At 46.9% G+C, this 20,833-nt stretch overlaps 1 protein-coding gene across 2 annotated transcripts in view; it reads right to left on the bottom strand.

The window, feature by feature from the left end:
- Positions 1-1,525, bottom strand: part of SV2B (synaptic vesicle glycoprotein 2B) — a 60,671-nt gene extending 59,146 nt beyond the window's left edge. The window contains exon 1 of one of the 2 annotated variants that reach the window (XM_064388651.1): positions 1,425-1,525. The gene's annotated coding sequence lies outside the window, so the exon portion shown is untranslated. Of the gene's footprint in view, positions 1-201; positions 453-1,424 lie in introns of those variants that run through there. The other variant, XM_064388649.1, reaches the window with a different exon arrangement.
- Positions 1,526-20,833: the final 19,308 nt, after the last annotated feature.

Below are 20,833 nucleotides of genomic sequence, written 5' to 3'. Positions count from 1 at the left end.
CGACCCCTTCCATCCCTCCGCACTGACCCAGCCGCGACAGCTCCCTCCGGCCCATCCCAACTCAGCCACGCACTCCGCGCCCTTGCGCATCTCTTCCAGCGGCACCTTTTGTTTAAATTCTTTTCCCTGCCCAGCCCCGAGCCCCCCCGGGCTGCCGGCTGTCCCCGTGTCCCGTGGGGCACGGCAGCGCCTGTCCCTTACCGTATGCGGCGGCCGGGGCGGCGCGGCGCAGCGCGGCTCTGCGCTCGCATCTCCTCTAGCGCTGATGCAGTCCTGCCAGGAGCCGCATGCCAATGATGCAGCCCCGGGGATCCCAGCCCAGGAGCCCCAGCGGGTCCGACCTGCTTCCCTGCCCTCCCCAGCCCGGCTGCGGAGCGAGCGGGGAGGGAGCGTGCGGAGGCGAGGAGCTGCACAGCAGGCAGGGAGAGGGAGGCAATGCTTGTGTAATTTCATCACGGTAATAAAATCCAGCCCAGAGTCTAAGTGTTGCAGCTCTCTAGCAGAGTTTTTCATTACATGAGGGATTTTTTTTTTTTTTTTTTTTTTTTTTTTTTTTTTTTTTTGGTGTAATCGCTGACATACAGGAATGTTTCTAGCTGGAAGCAGAGGGGAATCCCAGCATGACTGGGCATCATTCATCTCTCCACTTCATATATTAGACCATTGCTACATTCGAGACCCCTCTCCCCGGGATGGCTAGGGAATGGGGCATATTTCAGACAAAATCCTGGGAAAAGCCTGTTCTGTTTAAAATTCCCTTGTGTTTATAATTTGCGAGCTCATTGCCAGAAGAGTAGCAGGAAATATCCAACTGTCCATGCAATTTGGTGCTGGAAAGAGACCATGTGGACACAGCAGCATGGAACACAGTCTGCCCTGGAAATCCATCCCCAGCATTCTGTTATTAAAAGAGATAAGCAGTAACATGAGGAGGTGTCTTACTGAGGAGCAAAGCATGCAGTTCCTAAGAAAACCTTCCCAGTGCACATGGGGGACATGTCCACACCCATCTCTCCATGCAGAGGTGCCCAAATTAGTCCAGATAATGAGAGCAATATTTTCACTGACAGATTTTCATTGCTGCTTCTGCTAACCTAAAACTACAGAGCAGCATGGATCCACAGGCTTTTCAGAAACAAAACAGGGGCAGATTTACAGGGCAGCATGAATTCCTTGTACTTCAGCAAAGTGGAAGTGAAACCCCAGCTAGCCACCCTGCCTCTGTCAGCAAATGACAACTGGAAAGCTATTTTCCCACTCCGTGCCTCAGTTTCCCCACCTGTAAACCAGACTGGCACTACTGGCCCCTCCAGGCTGTATAAGCACTACAGATTGTCACTCCTTAGGCTTTTTCCAGGGTTCCTCCAGACACATATTCCACCTTTCCTCCCTGGCCTGTATATTATTGAACCCCCTCAGCTCACCTGATCTGAATCTCCAGCTCAGCTGTGCTTGTACTAGTTGACAGCATTCCAAATAGGCCCTGTAAATTCTCTGTTTATCTGATGGCTTGCTGATACAGTTCCTGTGCCTGCACTGGTGGCATTGCTGCCATACGGAAAACGCCGTAGGTGATTAATTCAGATCTTTTTTTTTTACACCCACTCAAAAAAATTGGAGCTCGAATCTGAGGTTCAGCTTTATTCTCCCTTGCACAGTACATTAGCTTAATTGCATTTTGTGTTTGGTACAGCGCACTGATCACTTTGATGTGGGAGCACTTCAGAAGTCAAATTATTACCAGAACTGCACATTACAGGCCAAGTATCAAGGCCTTGGCAAAGCTAAAAAGAGCCAGTCTATCACCATGCCACTGAGCACTGCTTGCTTGCCTGTCACTGCTTCTCTGAGTCCTCCAGCTCATTAATAGTTCAAATTCCTCTAATGACAGGAGCTCTGTTTGCAGGTGTCAGATCCATGCCTGGGTCATGCTCAGGAAGCACAGCACCCTTCATGCTGTGCTCTCCTGGAAAGGGCTTGGAGCAGTCCCAGCTCCATCCCAGGGGCTGTTGCAGGAAGGCTGCTCTGCCTCATGTCACCTTGCACTTGCAGGAGGGATTGGAAGAGAGGAGAGACATGGCAGGGACACTGGGGGCTTGTCTCCATCCCCCTGCATCTTCCTACTGTTTCCCATGCAGCAGAGATGTAATTCAGGTAAACCTGTATTAAACCTCACTGGAGAATGAACAGAGAGGGAGGCAATAAACCTGGGAGGTGTTCTTTGCCAAAGCACTGTGATTATCAGAGTTTCTAATTACCTCTGCACCCTCCTGTGCTCTCTCTGTTAATCACTGCTGCCCGTATCCAGGTTCCTCAGCCAGACAGAGCCATTTTCCGTGGTGCCATATGGTGCCAGCAGGGACCCTCGTGGGCTGCCTGACATGCAAGGCAGCAGGATGGGGAGGCCTAACATCTTTCTGTTCAAAAGAGCACATTAATGAAATCTGCAGCGATCCGACTGTCTCAGAGCCGCAAGGAGCAAATGGAAAACAAAGCAGAGCTGCAATGAGTAAGTAGCTGGCATGGAGATGGATACAATTATATAAGCTCTTATATCCCAGGGAAATAGGGGACTGTGCAAAGGCTGATCATAAAGGTGTATTAACCAACACAGGCAAAGAGAGCTTGATCTAACCCCATAAACTCACTGAGCACAGTGGAAAGCTCACAGATCTGCTGTGAAGCAGGGTGGGATGGGAGATCTGGCCAATCCATGTGAATAGAGCAGAGTCCCAGAGGCAAAATCAAGCCATTTTCCTCTTTTATCCCACCTCAGCAGTTTCTCTTTTGCCTCCTTCCATAAACACCAGGGGCCCTGGCACTGAGGTGCAGAGCTGGGCAAAGCAGGGTACCCTCCTTCAGCAGTGCTCAGATGCTGTGGGGAAGGTGTACAAAGCAAAACAAGAAGTCAAGTGGTGAAGGAGCAGCCCCTGGGATGGCTCACAGGCTGTGGAGTGAAAGGAAGGTAATTAAAGGGAAAGCAGGACTCTAAAAATACACAAACAATGCATATTTCATGGCTCTTTCAGAGCCATGGCTTACATGCCTGGGCACTTGCTGTGAGAGGCAGTCAATATCATGGTGCTATGCGACCAGGGGAGGGTCACTCAGGGCTTTTAGGGTGATTTTCAGGGTTTCCTCCACACACAGACACTCACACAGGCGTGGGGTGCACACACAGCACTCTCATATTCGAGCATCCCTCTCTCCTGCCCTGAGCCCTCCCGCACAATCTGCATGAGGAGCCCCAGCTGACCTGTCCTTGGAGGTGTCCATGTCCTAACAGGAGCAAGGAGGAACCAACTTTGACGTCTGTCAGGGCTTAAACAAGCCCGAGGGGTGAGGATTTGAGGCTGCAGGGCGGCGGCAGCAGGAGCTGGGCGGTGCCACCTCTCCAAGGTGTGCAGTGACAGCAGGCTGGTGGCTGCTGCTCCCCACTGGTGACAGCTGTCCAGCCAGAGACAGCCCTTGCCTCCCCCTCCCTCCACCACTTCTGCTAATGAAATTTCCTTACAAAAGCCAGAATCTGGCCTTAATAGAAGGGAAAGTCCCCGGCAATATTTGATTGCACCTTCAATTACACCTGATAAGCAGGATTAGTAATGCAGATAACAAATACAGTGTAAAGAGCTATGCAGGCATTAAGTCTAATTATTGGTATTGCTGCCTGATCACTGGCAGATATAGATAAAATGCATATGGAATCAATATGTATATGAATAAAATAGCTGACTGTCCTCTGTGCTGTGGGTTTGCTGTGAAGGGATTGTGTTGGCAAGACCCAAAAACAAATTAGGAGGAGAGAGCACACGGCAAAGGGCCAGAGCCACATCATGCCACATTGGCCCCTGCCAGAAAGGGACAGGGCTGCTGCCTGGTCTGGGGGAAAAGTCAGCTTGAAGTGGGGAAAAAAGGGTTTGACACAGAATACACTGCAGTGTGAAACCTGCAGTATTCAGGGTTTGGGTCTGTGAAAGGTTTCCACACCCCCAGTTCAGATGGGGCGTGTGGATACACACACACAGACCCCACTGGATGGGCCCTGCTGCTCAGTGCTGCTCAGGAGCACAGCCCCTTGCTGGCTGCTCTCACCCCTGCAGCACCAGCCTTGCCACCCACGTTACCAATGAGATGCATGAAAGGACAGATCATTTACTGAACATAGGAGAAATGGGGGAAACACCTCAATGCATTTCACATTTTCCTGCAAAATTCTGAGTTTTTCTAATTAAGACTCTGTTTCCACAAAGCATAATAGTACTTTTTTTCTTAAATTAGCCTGTTACTTTGTGCTTGACAGGAGATCCTGATTATCATGTCAACCCAAAGGGCTGCACAGCTCCTGGAAGACCAGGAAATCCCAGCACCAACTGTGCTTCTGAATGCTGCCCCCACTGCCTTCTCAGAGAGGTGGTTCAGGCTGCAAAACACAACCTGCATTTGTGCCCTCCGAGCCAAAGGGGCTCCTGAACTGTCTGAAACCCACATGACACCACTAATGCTGAGATTTCAGGGTGAAAGTGCAGTCACTGTGGCAATATCAACTTACCTGAGCTGGAAAGCTGAGCCGGAGAGGCTGTACCACACCAGGAAAACAAGAAATTAACATCATGGTAAACACTTTGCTGAAAACTATTTGTGGCATAAAAATTTCAGTTTTCCAAAGAGCCACTGCTCTTGAAAGGTGCCACTGGCACGTGCTGTGACAGGCCAGGGGATGTGATGTCAGCTGCCATCAGTCAGCAGCATCGTGGCCTGGGAGTGGACTAAATGCATTACCTAAGAGCTGCATCCTCCAGGTTCACCCTACATGTTACATTTTAATTTTTTTCTTGGTCCCCCTTTCCCTCTCTCTTTCTCTAATGTTTCTCTGCTAGATTGAAAATCCCAAGTACAAGCACAGTGAACCATTAAAGAGCAGCTCACACATCTCTTTTCTTCCCCTGTTTTCATCTTTCAAAATGAAGGAATATATTGTCAGGCTAACTCTGACTTTGCAGGGCTCTAATGAGTTAGTCAGAGTTTATTTATGTGAAAAGGATGAATGGTTCCCTACATGTTAATAGCACAATCATCAGCAAACCCCTCAGCATTAATATTTAATGTCCTTTGTTATGTACATGCCTGGCTGTTATTCAGAGAGGGCTGAGTCAAGAGAGCAGAAGCTGCTGGGAATTGAATAAGCATTATTTGTGGGATTTCTCTGAGTGGAAAATGGAAAATGGAAAATAGAAAAGACGTTGTTTTTATGTGTGGCAGCCCAACTGTCAAGAAACTGCATTTCTGGATAGTGTATAATACATGCAAGGAACTGCTGCAATGGAACTCTGTGGCTTTTTGCATTACCTGATTTCTTTAATGTCTAAGTATTAATTGTTAGGTTTATTAACCTTGCACATCCATAGCACAGTCTATCTCCTATCTTTTATCTAGATTTCCTGCAAGTTAGACAACAAAGTAAAATAAGGATGTGAATCCTACATCATTAGCACTTCTTCTTTTCGATATGCAGAGACAAATATATTAAGTCTATATATAATATTAAACAAATATTAATCTTAAATCTGTTCTTCCTCTGTACCCACTGTGATAGAGCTGCCAGTTCCAGATGGTTCCAACCTGCTCTCCTATACAGAACACATATCAGCAGGGTTTTTCCAGATAGCAGAGCTATGCCTGTTCTTCAATTTAAATTGCCCATAAATGCTCCACTAGCAAAACCTTTCCATATTTCCATGATTACTCTGTAACTATAGCAAATGGCCTAAGCCTGGTGTACAATACTCATTTCATCTGAGTGATTTTTCGGAACACTCTGATGGATGTGGGCATCTAAGGGATAAGAAAATGTGCTATATTGCATTACAGAGAAATTAAATACGAAGCTGTAATATCAGATGCAAAGGCTCAGGTTTCAGCTTTTTTTCTTACTCGTCTAGAAGAGCCTTTATTCTTGAAACTGTGCTTTCTGGGGAATTTCCTTGAGGGAAGCAGAGGGGCCTCTCCCTCCTTCAATAAAAGGTAGAGAAAAAAGCAGCTTTGGTATTTTCAAACAAAGTCACCTTAGCTGTTCACTGTCTTTGCTTCTCATCCTGTGCACAAGGGTGCTCGAAGCTGGATCAAAAGGGACTTTAGTGAGTTTAAAGTGCACAGGACAGAAGGCACCACAGCCAGGCTGCTTTCCAAAGGAAAGGGAAAGGGATGGGGAGATGTTTTCATAGAATGCAACTGGAAATCGTGTGGGAAAATAAATAATTGCTGATGATCCTAGAAACACTTCAGGTATTTGCACCACGGGGTTGTAACCTTGTGGTATCACCGAGGCTCGATGTGAGCTGGTCATTGTGCAGAAACTAGGTGTAAAAACGGAGAGAAAGGGGGACATTTCCCTGGGCAGAAGTGAAAGGGAGGAGGAGGGGAAGGGGGGAGAAGCATCGCTCTGAAAGAGCGGGGAGACACCGAGCAGCCAGCGCCTGCCAGGGGCCGCGCTGCAGCGCGGAGCCGCCCGCGGCAGGGGGCAGCAGGGAGCTGGACGGACGGACGGACGGACGGACGGACAGACGGACAGAGAGACAGTCAGACGGACAAACGGACGGATAGACGGACAAACGGACGGATGGACGGACGGATGGACAGGCGGACGGACAGGCGGACGGATGGACAGACGGACGGACGGACAGGCAGAGAGGCAGACGGACGGACAGACAGACGGAGAGACGGACGGACAGACGGACCGCCGGACGGACGGACAGGCAGAGAGGCAGACGGACGGACAGACAGACGGAGAGACGGACGGACAGACGGACCGCCGGACGGACGGACGGACAGACGGACGGACGGACAGACAGAGAGACGGACCGACGGACAGACAGACGGAGAGACGGACGGAGAGACGGACAGACAGACGGATGGATGGACAGACAGAGGGAGAGATGGACGGACGGACAGACGGACCGCTGGACGGACGGACAGACAGAGAGACGGACCGACGGACAGACAGACGGAGAGACGGACGAACGGGCGGACGGACAGACGGCCGGCCTATGCCGTGGCCAGGGCACCCAGAACTCCACACAGGCCTCGGGGAATTCGTCAGCCTCCTAACAACTCCTGTCTGCCAGCAAAAAGTTTAAAAAGTGTGCAGAGAGTAAATAAAGTCACAAAATCTGCAGAGCACTTGGTGGAAAGAGATGGGATGTGCAGCTGGCTGATGTCCTGGCAGCATCACACCATTGAGGCAGCAGACAGGCACAAGTGTTTATTTTTAATTATAGTAGTTATTTTATTCAGTAGTTATTTCAGTAGTTCTGTCCTAGCACCCAGGTGTCACAGTCCCCTGGGCTCACCCCTGAGGAGCTGCATTTGCCGTCACAAAGCTGCCTAGAGATCATCTGCAAGTGTGGGCCAGCAGATGAACTACTTCAAAGAAGAAAATGGAGATTTGCTTTCCTGCTTTCAGCCTGATTTTGGTATAATATCCATGCTCTATAATATCAATGTTACATACAAACAAACATAATGATGATACATCCATATGTGTGTCTGCATTCCTGTTACCTGCAGGTCCTTCAGGAAGTCAGAGATGCAATTCTGCATTTGCTCATCTCCAAAGCCCCACAATTTACTGACCTTTTCCCAGTTTTTTTTTCCTTCTCCTCAGGATCCAGCTGAATGCCAGTTGCACATGCATATGTGCCTCCTAACACGAATTTCCCTAGAAGGGATTAGATAGGGCCCCTATACAGCCCCCAGGGTAAAACAACAAGGCAACCCTCAAGCTTTTGTCTTTGTAATGTGTGTGATGGCTCTTTATTTGAGTACATGGAGAAAACACACCATTTGGGAGTTGTACGACTCGTGTTTGTGTCCTCTGCAGCTACATGTAAAACCACAGTGTCAGAGGGTCTCACCAGGCTGTGTGGCAGGTCAGCATGTGACCTCAAACACCACTGGCAAGACACACAGGGTTGGCTATCCTCAGTAGGGATGGCACACAGGCTTGCTTGATGCTAATAAAGATGCTTTTGTATTGCCCAGCTGGAAGCAGCAGTGACTGGAAGCCCCACAAGAAAACTGGCTCTCATGTGATTTCCAGATTGTTTTTGTCATATCTCACAATCTGAAATCACATTAGAGACAGGGCCCAGTCCTGCTCTGAGCTCCTGGGGCATCCAATGGCTCGCAGCTCCTGGCCCAAGCTCACATAGATGGCTTCTCTAAACACAGCTGTGCAGCACCAGTCTAGAACAACAGCCAAGTATCCGTGTTCAGTGGAAAACACAGAGCTGCAATTGTTAAGCAGCATGCAGAAAACTAAACTGAGTAGCTAAGATATGCCTGAGTACCACCTGAGTGTGGTGGGATTGCCAGGGCACTGCAGATTTAATTTCTGTCCTTCTTTTCAGCTGCAAGCAATCCAGTGCATGAATGCTCAGAGAGGTGGGAATGGTGCTGCAGAGCAGAGCAGGGACACAGAAGAGATGGGTGACACTGTCCACCATGGGCAGTGCCCAGTGCTCCTTGTGCTGCTCCATGAGCACAGTGTGAGAGAAGACAAATGTGAAGCAAATGCAAACTCAACTTCTTTTCTCTTTTCACTCACTCTGTAAGCATCTAAGCTCCAGTTACCTTCCTGGGACTGCTGGCTCCCTGGATCTGCTCCTCTTGCTGCAGCAGCTGCCTGCTGAGAGCTGAGACTTCAATGCCACACAGCCCCAGCCCTCACCAGAGGGAAGCATCTCATCCTCATCTCCAGCAGGGACGAGGTGCCAGTCAGTCAGCAGCCTCATTTGCTTGGAGTCCAGCCTTGTCCCTGCTTTGTTTGCTTCTTCTCATGGCAACAGACAAGCTTCAGAGAAGGTTTTTCACCCACTCATTTTACCTGATAACAGCCTTGAACCAGCATCTGTTTGCCTGCAGGCACAACTTCTCGCTGCTAGTTGGGACCTATTTCTTAGGAATTGTTGCTAAATGATATCACTTTGGAATGAGCTCCCAACAAGCTGTGTCTGTGCTACCTGAACTCCAAAACTCCTGAAATTTGCTACTGCTGATGTCCAAAGGGTACAACAACCGGAGATGTCAAACACATGAGATTCATCCCTCATTTTGCTCAAATGGCACTAGGCAAACCTTTCTTGTTTAAAAAAGCCTCTTACTGGAGGCATAGAATGCAGGTGCAGGGGTTTGCTCTCAGCTCACCCAGGCATCCCTGAGCCTGCCTTTTTCCTGCCCATGGGAAAGCTCCTGTTCTGCTCCCTGCTGTGGCTGGGTGTGCTCCTGCACCAGCAATGGTACATGCCTGGTGCTGCTGGGCTGTGAGCTGAAGGAACAGCAAAACGACAACCAAAGTCAGCAGATGAGCATTATCTGGCTCATCCCAGCCAGCACTGATATTTGGGGTGCTCTCTCCAGGCCTCTGCTGCAGCACACTGCTCACCCTGGCCTGCTGCTCTGCTGCTGCTGGCACTGAAGGGAACAGAGGTGATGCAGTGTGGAGACTTGCACTCAGCTCCTTCCTCAGCTTTCAGTGGCATTTGGCTAAGAAGTGTGGCTATTTCCAAACCTTGCACAGAGCTGGTTCAAGCACAGGGACCGCTGTGATTTCCATTTTGGGGTTGGTTCTAGCAGAGCCTTCTTAGATTTCAGCTTCTCTGGCTGGTGGTCTGATGTTAAAAGGGACCAAAGCACAGCTCAAACAAAAAAGTGGCAAAAAGGGCACAGTGAATAACAGGGTTAAAGGGGGGCTGGGTCAGAGTAGCTTGGTCACCACCTGACAGGGCTGAGCAGGAGGTGTGGAGATGCCTGTCCCTGTCAGGGGGGATGCTTGCCCACAGAAATATCACATGGATGCTGCCAGGAATGGACCTCAACCTGCCTGGGAGAAGCAGGCTGCAGTGGGAGAAACATCAAGTGTGATTTTTTTGAGATTGTGTAATTTTTAAAAATTGGCGCAGAGACCAGTTGGACACCACAGACACTCTTTGAACTTCACTGAGTGTTCAAGGCCAGGTTGGAGGGAGCTTTGAGCAACCTGATCTAGTGAAAGATGTCCCTGCCCATGGTGGGGCGTTGGAATAAGATGATCTTTGGTATCCCTTCCAACCCAAGCCATTCTATCATTCTGAGATCTGTGTTGAGTCTGGGTGTAGTTCAGCACAGCTACAAAGCACTGAGGGTCCCAGCTCTGCTCACAGCTGCCTATCTCCAACTTTCAGCACAACCCAGCATCACGTGTTAACTCTTGGTTGGACTGGCAGGCTGTCATTCCCTCACACTGGTGTTATTGTAAAGGAGTGATCAATATCATTTTTAAACACTCCTCTGACATGTTTTGGACCTGATCTTGTTGGGTGTGGAACCAAAGACAAACACAGCCACACTCAGACTCACTCCTACGTGTAGACACCCTCCACAGCCTCATGTTTCTTGCTGGCTGATGAACAAGGGACCAAATGATCTGAGGGAATGTAACTTAGCACCAGGACCCAGAGCAGCACAAAATCCCACTTGGTGCCAAGGACTTGTGATTTATGCTTTTGTTTCTTCAACAACAGACAGAGGCATAAAATTCTTTTTTAAAAAGGAGCTTTGCTGGATTTTCCATCCCCTGCCGAGACACAAAGCCGAATGGCAGCCAGTATTCCCAGCAACACCCACGGTTAAGCACCAGTGCTGTTGCCAACTCCTGCAATCTTATCACAAGCACCACAGAGTTTGCTTTCCTTTCTTAAAGCCGCAACTCTTGGAGTCATGGGATTAAGCAGGCAACTCAGCTTTTGATTTTAATAGTGGCTTTTATCCCTCACTGTTAAGAAGAAAAGCTTTTGAGTTGGACAGGTTCAAACCTATAGAAACAATAAATAAGAGTATCTGCCTAAAATCTGGTATTTTTAAAAGCCAGTTTTATTTGGAGAAGGAGTTTTGAGCATTTTGGAGGGCAGGACTTGTCAGCAGCTAAAGGAGTCCCTTAAAGAGCTAAAAAAATTAGTCTCAGCTGAGCAGATGCTGCAGGGAGAAAGTAGACTTGGGTTTTCATTTCTTTATCCTGTCAGAGAGATCAGCAAAGGGAGAACATATGGGTTCAGTAGTTAAGGCAAAGCACATTTTGTGTAAAGAAGTCAACATTAAATTTCAAAATGTGATGACTGAGCCTCCCTAGAAAGGGAATTAAGCTCAGTAGATAAGCTTTTGTCCCAAGGTGAGACTGGTGGATGGTATTGATGCATTGGTTCTCTAGAAGAAGGAGGAGAGGGATCAGCATCTTCCCTTTTGCAGCACTTGCTCCATGTGTTGCAGTCCTACAAAACTGTCAGAGGGATGGACAGATGTGCCCAGTGCTTGCAGCCCCCAGACCCACATGGGTGATCTGCTCTGGCTTTTCTGCTTCTATTGCAACTTATTTGGATCTGGAGCTGCATCAAATTTTGTCCTATCAAATGCCAAAAGCAACTTCAGTGTGAAGCAGCTAGTTAAGAACAGTGATTACACAGATGCCCTCAGAATGGGGCCATCCACTCATTTGCTGCAATTTTTAATAATTTTAAGTTGAAAAAGCTTGAACACATCTATAGCTTTAAGTGCAAAGTGGGATGCTTTAACAGACCATGGTGAAAATTGTTCCCATAAATGATGAGAAATATTTAAATCAATAAAATATTTGTTTAGATGTCCATATGGAGGAAAGATACAGGCTGCTGCTCCTCATATTGGATTGATCCCACTGTGTTAAATTACAGCTGGCTACAGCCCTTCATCCTTTACTGCACAGCTTGACAAGCATGTAAAATATTCACACTGAGCACAAAAATTTTGAGTGTCTGATCTCTGCATTGTCCTTGTCACTTCCTCCCAGCCAGGGCCAAATTAAAGGCTGATGAATACAGGGGGAAGCTTTGCTGCAGCTCTCCCACAAGCCTTTAGCCACGTTAGCCAATATCCTCCTGGCTGGCCTGTGGGAGTGAGCAGCTGGGCAGCAGATGCAGGCAGCCTTCCACACGTGATGGCCTGTCTGCCACAGCCCCTGCATTTGGGGTTTATCAGCAGCTCTGCGCTGTTGATCATAAATACATAAATGCAACAGAAACCTGGGCTTAAAAGGGTAGCTGCTGTCTGAAGGTGCCTGGTCTGTGCTTCTGAGAGGGTGACAGCAGTGACAGTGGATGGTGGCAGAAGCAGCCAAGGCACTAAAGGGGATCTGGGAGCTCTGTTTCCACCCAGTCTGGGTGATGCAGCTGGCATTTGCCTGCCTGTACCTCTCCTCAAAACACAGCACAGTGTGGGGTGCTCCCCATGAGGACCACAGAAAGAGGCCAGGAAGGTCAGTGACAGCAGCTTTTAAAGCCATCTGAAATTCAGTAGCCAAATTATTACTCTGATTCACTCAAATTCAGTGAATCAGAGTAATAATTCTGGGTACAAATGGATCTTGAAATTGAAGATGGGTGTGTGAAAGCACCTGCCTGCACATCCCACTGCCCTGTGAAAGCAGGCAAGCCTGTCACTCTGCCCACGGGCAGCTCCAGCAGAGACATGGTGTGACCAGCCAGGTCCTGAAGGCAGCTCCTGAAAGCCCCATCCATCAGTGGTGGAAGGAGGACAGCCCTTGTACTCCACTCCACTTGAGCCTCTCCTACCAGCCATGGGCTGGGGGAGCATTAAGGAAGAAGCAGGGCTGGCACCCTAATCCCTGCCTCGAGGCACAGTGCTGATCCTGGCCTGACTGGCAAGGCTCAGAGCAGAGCTCAGGCTGGGCTCAGACACAGGAAAACTGCCCAGCCACAGTTCTGGAAAACTGTGCAGCCCCAAAAGGCAGTGCATCACAGATTCTACTGAGGAACTTGGACCAAGTTTCACAAAACCCCTTCTCAGTCCAGTTTTGGCATCCCGATGAGTGTTACTGTGCATCCTGCAAACTCACTCTTCTCAGGGTCCTGCTTTTCCCTGGGGAAATGGGGATCTGTGCCCTGAAAAGCCTGGTCACTGCTGAGGCATCCCTATTAGAGCAGGGAGAGAAGCAGGAAAAGGAAGCACAGCTGATGTCCTGACTGGAGCCGGCAGAGGCCACTGCTGTAAGCTTAAAAATAACTCCAGGCTGAGATCTCTGATGTGGCCTTCACTCCCAGGCATGCTCCTCACTCCAGAGTGTGTTTTTCTCCTCTCTGTGGTGTCATGTCTTGGCTGCAGGATCCCCAGGCGTGTTGCAAAGCTCTGGGTCAGAGCCATGCTTTCTGCTCTCTGCTCAGGGGTGATGTCAGTGTCTGCGTCCCTCCCTTCCTCGCCCCCAAACTCACCATCGTCACCAGACAGACCATCAGAAACCACTGCTAGGAAATGCAGCTCCCCAGGGAGCTACTGCATGCCAAAACAGATATCTTTAAGGCAGTGTGATAGAAAGACTTTTTTTTTTTTTTAAATAAGAAAGAAAGCAAAATGAAATCTGGAGCCTCTCAGACATGATAACCTCAAAAATGTGGCCACTTTCCACCAGGGCATGGTCTGCTCTCCTTCCTGAGTACCTGGCACCTACCCTTCCAGCTGGGATGATGTTGCTCTGGGCTGACCCTTGTCAAAGCTTTTAACTTTCCATGTGTTTGCTCTAGGTGACATAAAAATGATACAAATTGGGTTGAACAATGAAATCCATAAAGGTATTGCTGCCTTTCTGCAGTTCCACAGCTCAGGTCTGTTTGTACATACCCAGTGATGAAGGAGCAATATGTGAGGTGCGTTTGATGCTTGAAATGGCTTGGATCTGTGAAAAGAAAGCTGAGCCGTGCCTTTACTTTAGTGAAATGAACAGACAGGTGACTATAAATGCCAGTAACTACTCTTAAAAAAGGCAGCAATGTGGAAAAATAAGTAGGGCACCATCAGTAAAGTCAACAGTTCTTTCTAAAATAGTTTAATTTCTTTAAAGAGCTTTCAATAAATTTTAGAATAGTTTAAGAAGTAGGGTTTTTTTATGAGACAGAGGGCCTTTTTCATTAGAGGATGAAAGAGGGCGTTAATTTTTCAGAAATCTGGCATTTTTTCAATGTGTGCCTTTCAGATTTATGAAGGCAAACTTGCTCCTTGTGCCTGTGTTTTATCATCTCGTTACTCCCAGTACCAGGGGGAACAGTGTGCTCTCTCATAGTGTACTCGGGTGGAAATGTTGTGCCCCAGACTGTCTTGGTCATAATGAAATGTGGCTGAGCACATTCAGCTTTGTTCCAGCTGATGTTACACCTCTTTTTGCTCTCCAAGTGGAAATGCAGTCATCACAGGGTGTGTATGTGTGGGGGAGATGCCTTCCCAACGGGCCCTTTGGGATCCAGACATGGAATGAGCAGTGTTGCCTAACGAAGGAGCTGTTAGATGTGGGTGTAGATTCAGCCCAGCCTGGAGTAGTCTCAGTTTTGTGACCAAACTTGTAGGACACATAGAGCCACAACCTAAATGAGGACAAGGTTTACCACTTTCTGTCAGTTTACCAATCTGTTCAGTAATTCTGGCCTCTTCGATTAGCTATTCCAACATTTCTGAATGCAAGTATTAATTAACTGCTATTAATATAGATGGGCCACTGTTCATTTCCCATCTATGACTCTGCATAGTCTCGTTCCCCGTCTGACAACTGAAAGTGTGACTTCACAACCTGCAGCCAAGGTGCTGCCAAGCACAGATGCTAACCATCCTCAATTATCACTTCCCCTTCCATCCCTAAATAGAAAGGACATGTGCAGCAGAACAGGCATTATCTTCTCAATTGTTTTGTGTAAGCAGCTCATTTCTGGAAGAGATCTCTAGCTCATTTATCCCCAGCATGCTGTGTTGCAAATAAGTCCAAACTTTCAGTCCCCTGCCACAGGAAATTAGGTCCAGAGAGAACTATCAACACTTTTCTCCTTGTGAATATTTGTGTATTTGCAGTCTCTGCTTTTCCAGTTTGAATCAAGAAGCGGTGTGGGTATATTGGGTGAAGAATTAACATTAATCACTGATGCTGCACCCTCTGTGCTGTGCCTGAATCACTCACACAACCTTAAAATGCTACTTCTAACCCATAAAATGGAACTGGATCTGGCTGTTGTTTCTGTTGCATGTAAGCACCAGAGGTGATAATCCTTCTGCCTCTGCACACTCAACCAGAGTAGGCCCAACTGTTTATTGTGAGGACCCCTCTGACCTGCACTGCTAAAAGATGGCACAAATGTGGGGTGTAAGCTTGGTTTAGAGAATCTTCTAGGGCAAGTGGCAAGGAGAGACAATGGCTAGTTGGACAGGTGTGCAGGGGTCAAGAAGTAAGTGATGGGAAAAGTGCAGAAGATATTGGGATCCTTATGACAGCAGGAGGAGAAAAAAGCAACAGCGGCAAGATCTGCTCTAAAAGCTTCAGGATAGTCCTTCAGGAGGCAGCAAACCCCCTGGGGGCTAATAACACATATTTTTTAATTCCTTGTAGTTGTTTCAACCATTGAGTTAAGCAGCTGATGCAGAGTTAGGGTGGAAATTGCCATGGGAAGGCACGTGGTGTACAGGTACATGGAGGTAATGGCTTTATCGTGACTGGCCCTGGGGGGCTGAGAGCCAAACAAGAGCCCAGTAATGGCTGCAAAGGAAATAAAGTGCTGCTCTCCTTCTAGTGAGTGTGGGTCACACACAAATGTCTGTCAAAGAAAAGGGTTTCAGGCAGGAGAGTCAGGCACAGCTCTGCAAGGTGTTAGATGGCAGAAAGCTCCAAGGGAAAAGGAGAATGGAATCTTCATTGCTTGAGATACTTCAAGTTCAACTGATAAAACACTAAAAATAGATGCTGGGGAACTAACTGAAGTAGAAGAAGTAGTGTGAGGGTGTGGGAAAGCCTGATATGTGATCTAATGGATGTTAACTTCTGCGATCCTACAAAGCCATAGTAATGAGACACATCATGTGCCTCTCCCTGTCAAACACAGCCAGCTCCCTTCCTCACTCAGCCTCTCAGCACGCTCTCCATCTGCCATATTGCACAAACCATACTTGCAATAAACCACTGGAAACAACCAACACCCTTTCTAGGTAAGGGAAGGTGATTGTCTACATCTTCATTTTCACTTTTATAATAACCATCCCAGTGCTCTGTTCCAATGCCCAGCAAAGCATTAAGCACAAAGAATTAAACCCTCCATAGTCCATTAAGTTTCTGCCTCTCCTTCTCTCTTCAAGACTCCTGATAAATTATACCAGGGTGAGTAGTTAGATGTTTGCTGCTGGTAGGAAAACACCTCAGGAGCCTGCAGGGCATTGAGTTTCCAGGTTCTTGCTGCCAGTGCTAGCAGAGATGGGTGCTGAAAGCAGCATGCTCAGGTCTGAGGAGCAGGGAACACCACAGGTTATTCTGCAGACTGGTGCTGACTGATGTCAGCACTGAGAGGATGCAATGGCTGTAGATGACAAGAGGGGATTGCCTCAATTCATCTGAAAGCAAGGAGGGATGGGAAAAACTGGCACCCTGCAAAGATGTAGATATCAGCTAAGGCCCTGATGTTTTGAAGCGATTGTTCTTCCATCGTTAGCTGTCACATCTTGCACAATTAAATTGTGTGTGAGAATAAACATATTTAAACAAACATTTGCAGAAGTAATTATCAGATGGCGTATACAGTCACAGTTAATCAGCAGGCAAATTGTGCCTGTGAATTCTTAGCTTTAAAATTGTTTTAAAACTACAGACTTTTTCCCAAATAGCCTCATATATGCACAGCAAGATGTCTTCATACACAGCTGTAAACTTCTGACCCCAGGCTATTTTCTTTGCCCAGTGATTTCAGCATAAGCTGCAATATTTGCTTTATTCTTCTGCCCACTACAACAGCTGAAAGAGTAAGTCAGTTCCTTTTTTTTTATTTTAGAGATGCTTGGAAAAGGAACCGAATGTGATTACAGGAGTAACCTGATGGGGCCTTACATTTGCACAGAGGGATGAGCCTCCTGTTTCATTTTCGGAATGAGACATTTTGTGTGGCAGGAGTGTCTGTGGTTTTAATAATTACACAGTTGTAAAGGAATTGCAAATAGTTTTATTGATATTTGGATTAGTGGGTAAATCAGATTATGATAGAGGGAGAGATCTGTTTGTCTATGTTCATATAGGCTTTCAGCAGTTCTTCATGAGCCAATCAATTTTTAAAAAGTTTAATTTCACTATCTTCAGTGAGAAACAGTCATGTTAACACCATTCCAAGACAATTAATGCTTTGCAGGACAAAGTCTGTCATGGGCACCTTTATTCCCAACTTGGTGCAACAAATAGAGGCTATTTTTTCAAGGATGTTAACTTGATTCTCTGCCCATGTAACACTAATCCCTCTGATGTGGTTTGGAGTTGAATATATACATGCACCAGTGCTTTGGCTTGTGACAAACATGAGAAAATGGATGCCAGCATTTGAAAACTTAGTGCAAAAGAGAGAGTCAAAATCAAAGCAAAGGATTTTGAAAGACATAGTTATAGATGAGAACCAAATCTTATGTCTATCTGTGTAGCATCAAAGGGTAGGTTTTTTTATATTTCAGACCTTAATTATGTGAGGCATTTAATCTCCTGTTTTGTTAAGCGATCTTGCTTGATGAGGTGACTCTCGACTTTCTGATCTGTTACTGTAAGCACACAAGTGACTTTCTGCTAACACAGGCAGGCAGTGGGAGGAGGGAGAAGTTAATAAAAAGGGAAACACAGCTTTTGCTGAAGTTCTCAGATGTCACGGCCATTTAATCGGTCACAAATGAATTCTCTGGGCTGGCAGGTTACCCAAGGCAGCCACAGCCCCTGCCCACCCTGCCACCCAGGGCAGGAATGCCATGGTACACTGCAACAACTGCACTAAGAGCAAACTCAGATATGTCTGAGATGGGTAAACTGCTCTGTGTTGACAAGAAAAAATAAATTATAAAATAGTTGTGAAGACAAAGACCTCATTAGCTGAAGTTGTCTGCTGATTGTAATGACATCCTGGACACCTGTCAATGAAGAGCTGCAAGGACTGAGGAGGCTGTTTGATCCTAATCTCTTTCTTGCCAGTCTGGATCAGTTCTGTCTCTGTTTGATCTATCAGAGGTTTAAATGACCAGTGCAGTGGCCTGTTCTGCAGCCTGCAAGGCTGGAGATAAGTCTGCAGAAATACCCAGCTGACCCTGGAATGAGCTGTGCTCGGATTTGCTTACAGGTGGTGATCAAAAATACCGTGTGACGGCTGCTTGGTGGGAAAGAGATCCCTTCCACACAAAAGCACATCAGTGCTGCAAAACACAACTTGCTCAGCCTGGGATGCCAGAGATGCCATACCCCATGCTTGACATGGGCTTCTTAGCCCAAGCTCCTGAGAAATAATTGAGAGGCAGTCTAGTGTTACAGAGTGAGGGGAGACCCTGACAGGCCAGAATGCCAACCCTGCAGCGTGTCCATCTCACAACATGTCCCACAGGACTGATGCTGCAAATAGCCAGCCAAGCCCATGCTGTCTCAGCAGCCAGAGCCATTGCAACTGGAGGCAGAGAGGGGAATGGAGAAATGATCTTTTTATGATGGCTCTCCTGGTCTGGGGAATGTGGAGAGATGAGTATCTGTGAGCCTGGTTTCTCCTTGAAAACCTCCTTTGGCACTAAGGACTACCACCCTACCAAAGCCATGTGCATATTCAGAATTAACTCTTCAGAGCTTGCTATGCTGAATCATATTCCATCACTACACACATTCACAGCCTCCAGTGGATGTCTAAATCTCTGCTGTCCTTCCTGGCATTAGTTTGATTTCCTAGGACTGACACAGCATTTTTATACACCACATGATAAAGCAGCTTCCTTTTCCCCTCTTCAGAGCTGAGGTTATTTCAACCTACTGCACTTGTTGACAGGCCAACTGTTCGTGCTGCTGAACAGAGATGCTCAATGGCCTTTTGTGCTCTTGTGTGACTTGGAAGTGTGTTATGCTGAGGAAAGCCACGGTGTACTTTTGCTGACCCTTGTGCACATCAGCAGTTCTGGTGCAGAAGTACAAGGACCATCTGGTGGGTGCATGTCAGCTTGCAGAGCTGGGCTGACTGGCAATGGGTACAGAACTTGTGTAAAAGAAAATGAGGTTTCATGAGACAAGCTGAGGAACTTTCTGGCTGTCTAGCACTAGAAATATCTATAAAAGGAGTCTATTTTGTTCTCAAGATATGAAGCCAACCACAACAGTCTGCTACAGGTACATGTTGTAACACACAGGTGTTGGCAAAACAGTTGGTGGGCGGCTGATGATGGAAATTCAGAGCAGTTTTTAAAGCAGTTCATGTTCAACTCATAGGTTTTGTTCATGTGCCTGAAGTGGATGGTCTGTGATGGCAGTTTCCACCCTGCACTTGGATCTCTGTGAATCACACACAATCCCTCTTTGCCTTCCTGAGGAAGGCATCTGTCTTGGTACTTATTTTTCCTTTGGCAGGTTTGTGAAGATCCATAGGAAAAGTTTGGGCAGGTATTTCATGCAAGGATATGAACAGAAGAAAGCACTTCCATGTTTGGTTAAGCTGGAAATATTTGCCATCACCCATGGTTCCCAGAACCTGGAGGACTCTCCTCTCTCATATTCTGTAGTTCGGGAGGTCTCCTCATCCAGTCCATATACAGCTGCAGAGAAAATATGAATAATACAGGCCAAGGATGGAGCACTCAAGTCCCAGACAGAGAAAAAGATACTGTTGCATATCCACACTTTACATTCAATTTCATCCTATTTCACCCTTCATAATATTTACAAGACTCAAGTAAATATTGCCAAGTAACCTAGATGCTGACAGTTTCTCTTCTGCCTCACAAGAAAGCAAATACACCCATCAGCTCTGGCATGGATTCAAGAGAAACCAGGGGTGCCATATGCATTCACATCCTGGCCACACGTGGTGATGGCAATAAAAAATTGGTTGCAAATGCATGTGTTGCTTTCTTGATTAGTTGCTTTACTGTGGGATCTGCTGCACTGATTAATTTTAATCCACTTTGTATGCTATTTAGATCTGAAATTGAGTAGAGTATAGGGCATGAGGAAACTGGTCTAGTTTTTTGGGAGTATACTGCATTTTTTTTTCTTTTTTTTTTTTTTTTTTATATTTTATATCCTGTGTTGAAAAAAGCTTTTATCCTAGTCTGCTATCAACTTAATTCTCTGTGTTTGTCATTTTTCACTCTTGCGGTTCCGTGTAATTCAGTTTCATAAACTGATTTGATGGATGTTTTCTGATACTTCAATAAAACCTTTTGGCACAGATTTGCCTATTCCTTGCTCTGCACGTACCTGGACAGCGCTTGCTGAAGACAGAAATAGAACTGTATTAAATTACAAGGTGTATTGAAAAGAACAGGATGGCCAGAGCAGATGGTTGTAAACAGTGTGCTTTGACAAAGCATGAAGTATAAAGCCCAAGTGAAAGAGAAAACTGTCCCAGGAGAATTAAAGACAGTTTTTGCATCCTGCAAGTCCCCTTTCATCCCTCCTTCTGCTCCATCTACCATCCATCCCACAGGGCTGTATGGAAGGCAAGCCTGCAGTTATATCTTGAGCTTCTTCTGGGACAAGGAAACACTGTCTGATCTTCAAAGGTCTGGCACAGCAGTAGGAGGCTGTGTGAGTTACTTCTGTCATTGCTATTAGCACAGAATCACAGAATGGTTTGGGTTGGAAGGCACCTTAAAGATCATGTAGCTCCAACCCCCCTGAATTGGCAGGGACACGTTCCACTAGACCAGGTTGCTCAAACGCCCCATCCAATCTGGATATTATTTATTAGACCAGGCAGGACGGCATGAAATGTCACCTTTTTTGCAACACGCCTGC

This window comes from Passer domesticus, chromosome 14, assembly GCF_036417665.1.
Source record: "Passer domesticus isolate bPasDom1 chromosome 14, bPasDom1.hap1, whole genome shotgun sequence".
NCBI classification, from domain to species: domain Eukaryota; kingdom Metazoa; phylum Chordata; class Aves; order Passeriformes; family Passeridae; genus Passer; species Passer domesticus.
The sequence above is the reverse complement of the archived record's forward strand: the minus strand, read 5'-3'. Positions and strand labels throughout refer to the sequence as shown.